At 45.0% G+C, this 12,906-nt stretch overlaps 1 protein-coding gene across 3 annotated transcripts in view; it reads left to right on the top strand.

Annotated features, from left to right (window-relative positions):
- Nucleotides 1–2,128: 2,128 nt before the first annotated feature.
- The window catches only part of HOMEZ (homeobox and leucine zipper encoding), a 50,988-nt gene continuing 40,210 nt past the window's right edge, over nt 2,129–12,906 (top strand). Inside the window, exon 1 of one of the 3 annotated variants that reach the window (XM_073575385.1) lies at nt 2,129–2,169. The gene's annotated coding sequence lies outside the window, so the exon portion shown is untranslated. Of the gene's footprint in view, nt 2,170–2,222; nt 2,669–2,807; nt 2,947–12,906 lie in introns of those variants that run through there. The other 2 variants (XM_073575383.1, XM_073575384.1) reach the window with 2 other exon arrangements.

Below are 12,906 nucleotides of genomic sequence, written 5' to 3'. Positions count from 1 at the left end.
CTACTCTGGTTAGAGCCTGTTTGTGCTCTCCTCTGAAGGTAGTACACACCGTTGTAGGAAATCTTCAGTTTCTTGGCAATTTCTCACATGGAATAGCCTTCATTTCTAAGAACAAGAATAGACTGTTGAGTTTCACATGAAAGTTCTTTTTTTCTGGCCACTTTGAGTTTAATGGAACCAACAAATGTAATGCTCCAGATTCTCAACTAGCTCGAAGGAAGGTCAGGTTTATAGCTTCTCTAATCAGCCAAACTGTTTTCAGCTGTGCTAACATACTTGCACAAGGGTTTTCAAGAGTATTCTGACCATCCATTAGCCTTCTTACACAGTTAGCAAACACAAAGTATCATAAGAACACTGGAGTGATGGTTGTTGGAAATGGGCCTCTATACACCTATGAAAATATTGCATTACAAACCAGACATTTGCAGATAGAATAGTCATTTACCACATTAACAATGCATAGAGTTTATTTCTGAATCATTTAGCTTCATTGGAAAAAAACTGTGCTTTTCTTTCAAAAATAAGGAAATTTCTAAGTGACCCTAAACTTTTGAACAGTAGTGTACACAACTGATGAGACATATGCCACTGATGAGAAATACACCACTGATTAGAAATACACCATTTAATGAATTCAATGCATCTTATTCCTGCATGCCCCTAATTAAAATTAGTGTATAAAGCGGCAGTCTTAATGAATCGAGGTAAATGTGTTTACGTGTGAAATCACTGCACTTGAAGCCATACCTAGTGTCAAAGTTGTATAAGGCCGGGTTCACACATGTGAGAAACTCGGACGTGTCACACACATCAATACCTGGCACTCGGTCGTGCGGCTGGATAGAAAAACATGCAGCCGCATGCTCTGTTCCCAAGTGTCAGAGGCAGTGCCGGGAATTAAGATGCAAGACTCGTATGAGTTTCTCGCATGTGTGATCCCGGCCTAATACAGAAGGTGCGCGCACACCTAATATCTGGCTGCACTATATGCCTGCTGATCAACAACATGAGGGTATGTTAATACCCTGATGATACTAACACTTCAGATCCACACAAACCGATCAGGACTAAATCGCTGTGCCCACAGGCTGCCATTGCTGTCAGCAGAGCAAGACCTGTTTACACGAAATTATGTGCTGCTCAGAATGATGATCTTTGTGGTAAATCTAAGGATCATTTCATCTGAGCAAAGAGCATTTTGCTTGTTTGATGAATGATTGGCAGTCTGGTTACAGAAACAAGCGCTCCTAGGAATCCATGGTCGCGATTATCTTGCACTGTAAATGGACCTTTATCGGAGTGGGATAAACACAAGTGTGCGGCGGCGGTGTACTGGAAGCAGCCATTTGGATGATGAGCGATGAAGCGGAACATCTAACAGGGTGTGGAACTCACAGAATAGGGACAGGCACAGGATATTCACAGGAGGCGGTCAGGTCATGGTTCACAGTCCAGCTATTAGGCCACGGTCACACAGTCAGTATTTGGTATTTTACCTCAGTATCTGTAAGCCAAAACCAGGAGTGGAACAATCAGAGGAAAAGTATAATAGAAACACGTCACCACTTCTGGATTTATCACCCACTCCTGGCTTTGGATTACAGCTACTGAGGTAAAAAAGTCACAAAATACTGAACGTGGCCTAAGGCTGGTTTCACATTAGCGCTTCTTAAGCGCACGCACGGCCGGGGGTAGCTCCGCCCCCGAGCCGGCTCTCTGCCCGGCGTGCCCGCCCCTTGCTTGTAGCGCCGCCTCCTAGCGCACAGCGGCGCCTGCGATCGGCGCACCCTATCTTTAGCATAGGGTGCGCAGATCGTGCGCAGGCCGTGCGATAGTTGCGCTTTGACCTGCACTGCGCACTTTTGACGGTGCGCCGTGCGCGCCAAAATCCGAAAAGTTTGAGGCGGCGCTACAAGCAAGGGGCGGGCACGCCGGGCAGAGAGCCGGCTCGGGGGCGGAGCTACCCCCGGCCGTGCGTGCGCTTAAAAAGCGCTAATGTGAAACCAGCCTAAGGCTACGGTCACACCTTCAGTATTTGGTCAGTATTTTACCTCAGTATTTATAGCCAAAACCAGGAGTGGGACAGTCTGAGGAAAAGTCTAATAGAAACACGTCACCACTTCTGGATTTATCACCCACTCCCGGTTTTGGCTTACAGATACTGAGGTAAAATACTGAGAGTGTGACTGTGGCCATAGTGTGCGACCGGATTGTGGGCCCCTGTACACGGACCGCTTCCTGTGCAGGCCACTCATTGCTTCTGCGCTGTTTCTCTCAGGACACACGAGACCTGAGGCAGCAGGAATCCCACTGGGAGAGGCAGGACCCCCACAAGCAGTGCACTTGTCCACGTTATTTTAGAGCTGCGTCCACAGCGGCCATTACTGCACAGACGATGGTGTCACCACCTTCTCCTCCCAGTCCCACCGCTGCCAGCTCCCAGCATTCTCGGCCGCGTCTGTCCCTCCCTTCCTGTTGATGCACCAATCTGTGTCCCTGAGTGCAGAGCCTGGCAACGACCCCCTCCCAGTGTGATCCCGGACAAGCACAACAACGCGGCTCCCGACCAATAACCCCGCCGTGCACAGAGTATTGGTCTCCTGACGGCGGCGATGTTACGGGGGCGGCCGGTACAGTCGCTGAGCTGAGGAGCAGCCGGCACACGGTGAGTGCGTCCTATGTGTAGCAGTCACATGAGCGGCCGCCCGCGGTGTGCTACGTGTGTTGTCTTCCTCCACGTGTTGCCCTGTGCCCCGCTCCTGCCAGTCCGTCCCGCACCCAGCCACCTTGTGTACGCTGCGCACATTCAGCTGCTCTTCACCCCTGGGTGGCCGCACCAGCCTGCCATGAAGTGGCCACGCACTGTGTATACGGGTGTGCTGCCTCCGTGTTATCAATAGCAGGACACCAGTACCCTCAGCCTGGATTGCTTCCTTCTGGAGGGTTGGTAACTTGGTATAGTGTGCTAGTAAATCTCTCCACCCCTTCTGACAGATGATTTTGGAGAATGCCCCTTTCATTCCTGCTATTATGTTTGGGGTGATAAGTGCCCCTATCGCCAGTGCCATGGAAGGTTAGGACTCCTGTGTAGCCCAGTGTGTAGTGATAAAATCTAGTGGTGAGCGAGTATACTCGTTGCTCGGGTTATTCCGAACATGCTTGGGTTTTTCCAGAGTTGCTCGGGTGACCTCCGAGTATTTTGGCGTGCTCGGAGATTTAGTTTCTGTCGCCTCAGCTGCATGATTTGTGGCTGCTGGACAGGCTGATTACATGTGGGGGATGCCTCATCACTAATAAAATCCCTTAGGGGCCAACCCTAAGAACAGGGTGCCCATCTGGAGTCTGTGCTTTCAATCCCTTATCAGTTACTTCTGGGACCCCACTAAACCCCCAGAAATAAGGGGTCGCTCGTCGCCACAGCAGGAAGCTGACGACGAGAAACGGTCCAGTACGTTCTCACACGACCAGCGACAGACAGCGGGGGAGCCGGTCAGAGGTAAGTATCACACATTGCGATATCACTGCTGCGTCACAAAACCAGTGACGTTATAGCGACATTGCTAGCGATATCTCTACGTGTAACGGGCCCTTAAGTCTCCTATCAATGTCCTTCATGGGCAACTCTTCAGTAAAGTTGTGTATTTCCTCTTCGAGTGGTCCCACACTTGCTGACCGTGTCCAATCAGCACTGATGCTCTTAGATTCTGTAGCAGTGCACTCTTGTGACAAGGGGTATGATAATAGTCTGTTGTACATTTAGACTATGTTCACTGATTCGGGTTTTCATGTGATTTCAGAACAGAATGTTCTCCAAAATCAATTGAAAAACACGTGTACTCTTCGACTATTCTTCCAATTCTTTGCACTGTGAAAGCTTACCCTTAGTGCTTCTGCTTTTCCATGTAGAAAAAGAAGCAACATGCCAATTCTTGAGGCTTTTCTGCTTAAAAATGTTCCAAACTTAATTTTTCAATTAGTTGAAATAGAAAAAACACCCCATACCAAAAATCCACATCAAACCCATTGTGAACATACCCTTATGATATACAGTTAATTTCCAGGAGGAGTAACAGAGGAAAGGTACACTATACGTTGTATTCAATGATGATTCAGAAATCTCTTAAAAGTAGTAGGATTGGTCAGGCAGCAGGTTCCCTTTAACTCCGTCATGGAAATGTGATCAAATGTGCCAGCTTATCCAACAAGCAGACGTGCATGTACGCTCAGTAATAATAAGGACTAGTGCATGCATACCGTATATATACATGTTCTTAATGGGGATAGGGGATAAGCCACTGCCAGGCACCGTGGAAAGTGTTTAATCTGGGAGAGGAAAGGAGTGGCAGTCCAACAGTTTTGATACCTCTGGAGGAGAGTCAGGAAACATTACATCGTACGCTGGATCAGCTGACCTCTGCCTAATGTCAAATTCTCAGCACTTAGTCAGCAAGTTATTTTCTCTGAATGTAATGATCATTTTTAGCTCCTCATGCACATTATATAAAATTGACTGGGACCCTCCCCTGATAGATAATTTCAGTGTGAACCTTTTGTTCCCTTGGGAGATGAGCTGCTACCAGAAGAGTGACAGTGTCTTACCCTCCACTGGTGAATAAAAACACGCACACTTGGGCTAGCCCAAGGATATTGGGGGCAGGGGGAAGAAGAAATGGCTGTTGCCTAAATGAGTTAGACTTGTCACTATTAAAGGTTTATGGCTGGCTTACTATGTGTAAGGCCTCATTCACATGTCCCTGTTTAAGAGGAGAGAGAGCAGAGGAGCATTGCACGGCGAATAAGTCTCCTTACCTTGACAAGCCACAGCTGGCATGTCACTCTCCGCAAGGAGAAACCTTACTTCTTAGACCCTAGTCCAGAGCCTCTCACCTTGCCAAATCAGATCTCATACTTTGCACTGACGAGAGCCAACAGCTCGAAACACCGTGTCTGCAAATTGAGATTCTGATTTGGCTTGTATCCTAAGTCATACTACAAGACTCGTTAAAGGGTTGATTGTGACTTGTAGGATCGCTACTACCAATAGGTGGCGCTGTAGAGTAAAAGTCCTCTTTCTTTCTGAAGAGGCAATTTGCATATTATTTTCCCAGAGGAGCATTGCACGGCGAATAAGTCTCCTTACCTTGACAAGCCACAGCTGGCATGTCACTCTCCGCAAGGAGAAACCTTACTTCTTAGACCCTAGTCCAGAGCCTCTCACCTTGCCAAATCAGATCTCATACTTTGCACTGACGAGAGCCAACAGCTCGAAACACCGTGTCTGCAAATTGAGATTCTGATTTGGCTTGTATCCTAAGTCATACTACAAGACTCGTTAAAGGGTTGATTGTGACTTGTAGGATCGCTACTACCAATAGGTGGCGCTGTAGAGTAAAAGTCCTCTTTCTTTCTGAAGAGGCAATTTGCATATTATTTTCCCAGAGGAGCATTGCACGGCGAATAAGTCTCCTTGCCTTGACAAGCCACAGCTGGCATGTCACTCTCCGCAAGGAGAAACCTTACTTCTTAGACCCTAGTCCAGAGCCTCTCACCTTGCCAAATCAGATCTCATACTTTGCACTGACGAGAGCCAACAGCTCGAAACACCGTGTCTGCAAATTGAGATTCTGATTTGGCTTGTATCCTAAGTCATACTACAAGACTCGTTAAAGGGTTGATTGTGACTTGTAGGATCGCTACTACCAATAGGTGGCGCTGTAGAGTAAAAGTCCTCTTTCTTTCTGAAGAGGCAATTTGCATACGTGTTTAAACAAGTACTTGAAAAAACTGGTACCGGTGTCAATCGGTGGTTTGCATCAGTGTGTCCGTATTCACCATCAGTGTGCACATTTTTAACCACCAGTGTGGTCGTCATTGTTTTTTTTGGAGGGATAACTAAATACATGTGGTCAAAATTGGGCGCTGCAGATGTACGCAGCGTCCAACCTGCAGCGTTTACTGACCGTGTGCACATACCCCAATATATCTGCAAACAGGAAATCACTTTTTTTCCTTCCCAGAAGCCAACTTTCAACTAGCTTTATTTCGAGTGACAAAAAAAAGCATAAAATGAAAAAACGCATCAAAAATGCATGTGGAAAAATCGCATCAAAAACGTATGTAAAAACCGCAGGTGACCTGCCAGTGACCTCAGATGCAGATTTCACCTGCGTCAATTCCTGAGGAAATCCTGATTCATTCCCGATCTTGTTCACATACCTTTTAAAAAAAAAAAAAAAAAATTGCAATGGCCCCCTGAGTTTCCAGATTGTGAGATCCTACAATGCTCCGTGGCTGGTTGTATTGATCTGCTGGTCAGTCTCTTGGCATTCTCGATGAGAAGAGGCAGTCACCGGAAATGGTCTTCCAACAGTCTTGAAGGAGTTCCCAGAGATGCTTAGCACTTGTTGGCCCTTTTGCCTTCACTCTGCGGTCCAGCTCACCCCAGACCATCTCGATTGGGTTCAGGTCTGGTGACTGTGGAGGCCAGGTCATCTGGCGTAGCACCCCATCACTCTCCTTCTTGGTCAAATAGCCCTTACACAGCCTGGAGGTGTGTTTGGGGTCATTGTCCTGTGGAAAAATAAATGATGGTCCAACTAAACACAAAACGGATGGAATAGCATGCCGCTGCAAGATGCTGTGGTAGCCATGCTGGTTCAGTATGCCTTCAATTTTGAATAAATCCCCAACAGTGTCACCAGCAAAGCACCCCCACACCATCACACCTCCTCCTCCATGCTTCACGTTGGGAACCAGGCATGTAGAGTCCATCTAGAGTCCATCCGTTCACCTTTTCTGCGTCGCACAAAGACACGATGGTTTGAACCAAAGATCTCAAATTTGGACTCATCAGACCAAGGCACAGATTTCCACTGGTCTAATGCCCATTCCTTGTGTTCTTTAGCCCAAAGTTGCCTGTCCTTAGTCTAAGTCTCCTCTTAACAGTTGTTGTAGAGATGTGTCTGCTGCTAGAACTCTGTGTGGCATTGACCTGGTCTCTAATCTAAGCTGCTTTTTAACCTGTGATTTCTGAGGCTGGTGACTCGGATGAACTTATCCGCAGCAGAGGTGACTCTTGGTCTTCCTTTCCTGGGGCGGTCCTCATGTGAGCCAGTTTCTTTGTAGTGCTTGATGGGTTTTTGCCACTCTACTTGGGGACACTTTCAAAGCTTTCCCAAATTTTCGGACTGACTGACCTTCATTTCTTAAAGTAATGATGGCCACTCATTTTTCTTTACTTAGCTGCTTTTTTCTTGCCATAATACAAATTCGAACAGTCTATTCAGTAGGACTATCAGCTGTATATCCACCAGACTTCTGCACAACACAACTGATGGTCCCAACCCATTTATAAGGCAAGAAATCCCACTTATTAAACCTGACAGGACACACCTGTGAAGTGAAAACTATTTCTGGTGACTGCCTCTTGAAGCTCATCAAGAGAATGCCAAGAGTGTGCAAAGCAGTAATCATGCCAAAGGTGGCTACTTTGAAGAACCTAGAATATAAGACATACAGTATTTTCAGTTGTTTCACACTTCTTTGCTAATTATATAATTCCACATGTGTTAATTCATAGTTTTGATGCCTCCAGAGTGAATCTACAATTTTCATAGTCATGAAAATAAAGAAAACTCTTTGAATGAAAAGGTGTGCCCAAACTTTTGGTCTGTACTCTGTGTGTGTGTGTGTATGTGTGTATATATATATATATATATATATATATATATATATATATATATATATATACATACACTATGACTTATCTCAGCTAAGACAAAGACTAGATCCTCAGGCTACATTCACACCACGGGCGAAGCCAGGATCAAACCTTGGGGGGGGCATAACCTCATACTGCACACGTCAGCTGCTGCAGAACCTCATACTGCACACCCCTACATTTGAAAATAAAGCCTGCACCTTAAGAAGATGTGGTGAATGCAGTCTATTTATTCCAACTATCAATTGATGTTGATGTGTTACTGAAGATGAGCAATGCCTGTCCTGGGCTATGAAGTGTACCTGACTGGTGCTAAAAAAAAAAAAAAAAAAAAAAGAAGTGTTAGTCTGTGTGCTACCCGGCTTTCATTCTTTTTGGTACAGATAAGATATTGATAGACAGATATGGACAGATAGAGCAGATTTCTGATCTGCTTTTGCTATTGAAAACATTATCTATGAGATAAAAAACCTTTCAGGTGATGCGGTTTTTTAAAAAGCTGATCTGTTTTTGCAGCTGAAAAACGTATCCTCAAAAAACGCAGGAAAAATGCTGAGTGTGAATGTAGCCTTAGATCAGGAATAGACCAGCCATTTATAGGACATTTCATAACTTTCCCAAATTCCTATGAAAAAAATATTCAGCACGTTCTGCATTGAACTACTGTACCCAATTTATTATATATTTTAGGAGTCGGTCCATTTTATACTGACTCCACCAAAATGAGCAACGACTCCACAGCCCTGGTTGTCGGGATCGCTGGTGAGTCGCTATGTGTGACGGGGCCCTAAGGCTAGCATAATTAGGGTAAGTTCACACTGGGCGTTTTTGCTGCTTTTTTTTTTTTTTCTTTTATGCTGCTTTTTTTTTTTTTGCAGCAAAACCTGATTTCTTGGCAGGAAAGAAGCTGCGGCAAAAATGCAGGCTTAGGCTACTTTCACATGTCCGTCGGTGGCATTCCGGCGCCGTGCGGCAAAAAGATGGAGTGCCGGATCCAGCCGTGAACGGAGGGACCGGAAGTATATGCGGCGCATCATACGGCGCCTGACACGGCTATGTTGCAAAGGAGTCGCCGGGGAAGAAAAGGATCCATGAGCCGGTGAACGGGGTATGAAAAAGAGAGAGAGAACGGGGTATGAAAGAGAGAGAGATATCCGGGCATGCGCACAGGGTAAAACCGTGCATGCGGTGGCCGGATCAGGTAGAAGCCTGACCCGGCGGCCGGAATGTGCCATTGAGAAATATTGTCCCGCAGAGCCGGAAGGGCCGCATACGTCCATGTCCGGCTTTTTTCGCCAGACAAAAAAACGCTGCAGCACCCGGCCGCCGGACAGAGGAATTCAGCCGGATCCGGTAAAAACCGGAACAAACGGAAGCACATGCGGCGAGATCCGGTGTATGTGCTTCTCAATGACAAAAAACGCATCCGGCGGTAAAAAAAAAAAAACGGATTCTTTTTTTTTTTTACACACATGCCGGATTGTGCCTGACGGCACAAACCGGATGTGTAAAAGAGGCCTTGTGTGGTTTTTTTTGGTGCGTTTTTTGGTGCGTTTTTTGTGTCTTTGTCCATGCTAATGTCCATGACTTTTCTGCAGAGAAACGCTGCAAATAATGATACCTGCGTTTTTGCTGCGTTTTTTCAACACCTATTCAAGCCAATGGGTGAAAAACGCTGAAATAAGTGACATGCTCTATGTCCCAAAAAAGCATCAAAGCACAAAATCCTGATGACACAAAAAAACAAATGTGTGTGCATGAGATTTCTGACATCTCATAGGCTTTGCTGGTACTGTACAAAGCGGCTGAAAATTAGCATTAAAAAAGCAGCAAAAAAAAATGCAGCAAAAATGCCCAGTGTGAACATACCCTTACAGGGAGGTTCCACTACATTGGTAAATATTTTAGTGCGACACCGAGACCTTTCCCCAGTCGTCACACTGGGTGTAGCCATTTTAGTAGTGCATTCAGATGTCATAAACAAGTGGTCTGTTCTAAAACCCCACCCCACGTTAGCCAGTACACTGGCCCACTATACAGAATAGCTCCCACTCTGCCAATGTAGGCCACACGTTGCATTTTTGCTGCAGTGGTGATGTGTGCAGTAGTTGTGAGTCCACCATTGCAACCTGTAAACAATCACAGGAGCAATGGCAGAGCTGTACTTGAGGTGGGTGGGTTACAGCTTTTTTTTAATTATAACTATGCTCCTGCCAACTTGGTTAGCTAAAGTTATATTCACACGTTGCATTTTTGCATCAGTTTTTCCCCCAGCTTTTATTTATGCAGATTAACCCCTTAATTGCCCACTCTTGCCGCTTAAGGTACTGTAACACTTAGCTATGTACCAGCGATATGACGCGGTCAGGATCGCTGGTACATCGCTAAGTGGTCGCTTGTGAGCTGCCACGCAGGCAGATCTCACCAGCGACATCGCAGGGGACGGGGGTCGCTACTTACCTATCACACTAGGCGATCCTGCGTCCTCCCGCCCGGCTCCACGCTTGTCTCTCCACAGGAAGCTGATAACGAGAATCAGTCCAGGACGTTCTCGCGCGATCAGCGATAACCAGCGGGGGAGCGGTCGGAGGTAAGTATCACACACAACGATATTGCTAGCAATATTGCTATAACGTCACAAGTTATAGCGATATTGCTAGCAATATCGCTTAGTGTGACAGGCCCTTTACAGCTAAAGAACATCTCTAGAATCCGCCCTTTTCTCACCATGGAAACAACAAAAACCCTCACTGAAGCATTGATCCACTCCCGCCTTGATTACTGCAACGCTCTATTAATTGGCCTCCCCTCTCCAGTCCATACTTAATGCAGCAGCCAGCGTCATCTATCTGGCTAATCGGTACTTGGAAACGTCCGCTCTTCTCCAGTCCTTACACTGGCTGCCCATTCATTATAGGATCCAATTCAAAGTGCAGCCGCTGCAGAAATGGTGCATCTATTAAATGCGCCATCGATGACCCTTAGCCTCAGCTCTTCCCAATTGCCCTGGAACGGTGGCAGACAGGGTAATGGTTTTGGGGTTAGTTAATGAAGATGTATCTGTGAGACAGCCCCATTACTAACCTTGTAGTCAAAAGATAATAAAAAAACAAAGGCTGAAGTACTTTAATTGTAAAAGGCACTCCCGACAATTACCCACTTTTTCCCATTTATTAGCAAAAAAAACCAATCCACTGGCTCAGCTGAAATTCCATAATACCGACATTCCACGTCATTTATTTTGTCCCACCTTTTTGATAACCGCTAAAGGCTATGCAGACAACTGTGAGCTGTTAGTAATAGGCTTTATTTCTCCCCTCCAAAATGATTTGTTTGTTTTTTTTTTTTTGTTTTTTTTTCAGTGGATTTGTAGAAATTATGGGTGACATTAAGGCTATGTGCACATGATGCGGATTTGTTGCGTTTCCACAGCAGGCTTTTTTCTGCGCGGAAATCCTCCAAAAATGCAAAAGATTACTAAAGCAAGATTAATCAATGAGAATCCAGAATTGTGCACAAGATGCGGAAAATTCCGTCCTCACTCGCAGTGTCTTATTTTCCTCAGCGTGTCAATTCTTTTTCCGAATCTGCAGCGTTTTTCACCCAATGACTTTTGAGTCACTCAAATCTGCATCAAAAACGCTGGTGTAAAAAGCTTTGCAGATTTGCTGCGGATTTGCTGCCAAAAAACGCTGCAGATTTGTCAAAGGAAATGATGTCAGAAGGAGGAAGAGTGTGTGGACGGAGAATATAGAGTAGTGCCCATCTTGGTTGAAGCAGATCAACAATTGGAGGTTGGACAAAGAAATGACAAAACATTTAAAAAAAAAATAATATATCTTTATTTAGCTAACAAATCTGCAAACAAATCCTCATTCAAGTCATGTAAATTCACATCACAAGCGCATAAAATCCACATAAAAAACGCGCGGAATATCCACTGCATTTTCTGCCAAGAGGCGCAGAAATTTCCGCAAGAAAATCCGCTACGTGCGCACATAGCCTAAAGGTGGAAGAAGTTCTGAAATGATTCTTCTTGTTACATGACAAAAAGTGGGCATTCTAACCAGGGTGTGTAGACTTTATAATATCCTGTACATAAAGTGGTGCTTGAAACTTTGTGAATCCTTCAGAATATTCCATATTTTTGCATAATTTTGACCTAAAATGACCTCATACTTTCACACAAGACCAAAAAGTAAGTAAAGAAAACCACATCAAGCGAGTCAAAAATATTATATTTTGTGGTTTTGTTTTTTTTTTAAATCCGGAAAGTGATCCAATATCACATGTCTGTGAGTGACAAAAGTATGTGAACCTTTAGGATTAGGTGAAAATGGCGTCTACTGCTTTCAAACAATGGGATGACAATCATTAGCGGGCAACCTATTTTATTTAAAGAACATCAGTGTATCATAGAACAAATAAGAGATTTCTGAGAAGCATCAGCCATAGTGAGGAGTATAAATACTTGTTACTCGAGTTTGCCGAGGGTGCTTGGGTATGCAACGAGTGAGCTCCCAAGGCTGTTAGACAGCCACAAAGGATGCAGGGATTGCCTGACAAATACGGGCAATCCCCGCATGTTTTGTGGCTGTTTAACAGCGCAAAACATGCGGCCGCAGGAACTCGAACATGTCACTCTAGCACTCCCAATACCCGAGCACCCTCGGCAAACTCGAGTAATGAGCACTTGCATTCATCACTAATCAGCAATTCTTCTGAGGTCGTCGGGCTATAAAAGTTTACAAATCTCTAGTGTTTGGACTCCACCAATCCACGGTCAGACTGTTTACAAAAGGACAAAATTGAAGACCATTACGTCCCTCCCTAGGAGTGGTCTGCATATAATAGTCTGATGCACATGATCTCAAAGTAGCATCTAAGCACCTAAAGGCTTCTCTTACATTAGCTAATGTTAATGTTCATAACTCATCATCAGAACAACATTAAATATCAATGGTGTGCATGGCAGGATTGCGCAATAAGAAAGCCACTGCTCTCCAAAAAGAACATTGCTGCCCATTTGCCCTTTACCAAAGATGATGTAAACAAGCCAGAAGACTATTGGCACAGTGTTTTGTACTTGGGTGAGATCAAAATAGAGCTTTTTGGTTTAAATGAGAAGCGTAATGTTTGGAGAAAGAAGAAAAACATTGCGTTACAGGATAAAAATCTTATAC

Source organism: Dendrobates tinctorius, unplaced genomic scaffold (assembly GCF_039654945.1).
Source record: "Dendrobates tinctorius isolate UK_male_01 unplaced genomic scaffold, ASM3965494v1 ptg000044l, whole genome shotgun sequence".
NCBI classification, from domain to species: domain Eukaryota; kingdom Metazoa; phylum Chordata; class Amphibia; order Anura; family Dendrobatidae; genus Dendrobates; species Dendrobates tinctorius.
The sequence above is the reverse complement of the archived record's forward strand: the minus strand, read 5'-3'. Positions and strand labels throughout refer to the sequence as shown.